Source organism: Penaeus monodon, chromosome 34 (genome assembly GCF_015228065.2).
Source record: "Penaeus monodon isolate SGIC_2016 chromosome 34, NSTDA_Pmon_1, whole genome shotgun sequence".
NCBI lineage: Eukaryota > Metazoa > Arthropoda > Malacostraca > Decapoda > Penaeidae > Penaeus > Penaeus monodon.
The window spans coordinates 4,037,136-4,038,164 of NC_051419.1; the positions used below are offsets into that span (position 1 = coordinate 4,037,136).

A 1,029-nucleotide genomic window follows, 5' to 3' on the forward strand; every position below is an offset into this window, starting at 1 on the left:
AAAAAAAAAAAAAAAAGTCTTAAACCTACTTGTAGTATAGAGAATTTGTATGTCACTTTGCAGCCAAATGGCCAGAGTGAGATCTGTCTGAGTGGAGGCTCCACTCGATTCCAAAAGCACAAGATAAAATGCACAGAAGAAGCTAGCATTTTCAGTGTTATTTAGCAGGCTGGAAATATTCACTGCGGAGATGAGTTATTAGTGAGTTTGCAGTGATGTAATTTGCATTGTTGTGAAAGAAGGAGAGTTTCCTCTTTTGTTATGGGGCTCTACAAATGGAAAATATCCCAGGTGTTGTGTGTGGTAGCATAACTTAACACTTTGTAAAGTACTGTTACACTTACCATAACAGATGATAGTGAAAAGCATGAAAATGGATATAATTGTAATAAAAATGAGCATTATGATATTATGCTTATGAGATGTCAACTTCATAGAATTATCTTATTTGATTCCTTTTATCCCTTTATGATAGAGGTCCTTTATGTACTTTTATTAAAAGCTGAAAGAAAATATCCTGGAAAACTGAAGCACAGTTTTTAGCTAATAGTATGCATGACAGTAGACAATTAACAACTGGTTACAGTATGGCATTATTTCTTAGACTGGGGCAAATCCCTCACTTGGGTAATCATTACATTTTGAGTTGGGAAATATCAGGGGCACAGGGAAAAGGGGCCCCTTTGCTATTCCCCCTTCCTTTTTAACACAGGGTAAACCATACAGGACTCATGACAATGCACTTTTGTAACAGTGCTGTAAGAACTGAGCTGTATTAACATTGTATGTTTACTTTGTCTGATATACCTTGTTGATTATTTATTTATTTTTCTTTAATTTTTAAACTTTACTAAATGGAATAGAGGAATACAGCCAGATAGTAAATTGGTGTCTAGATGGCATACTAAATTTTATTGAATAAGAATAATGTTTTACATTGTAATGATTATTTAAAACCTGTCAAATAAAGGCAGACCTGTCAGACTTTCAATAATGGCAAAACAGGGAAAAAGTTGAGCATCACTGCAA

General features: G+C 34.1%; 1 protein-coding gene across 1 annotated transcript in view; it reads left to right on the top strand.

Moving 5' to 3' along the window:
* LOC119594533 (protein pigeon-like) overlaps positions 1 to 1,029 on the top strand; it is a 22,146-nt gene that overhangs the window by 8,940 nt on the left and 12,177 nt on the right. The window lies entirely within an intron of this gene.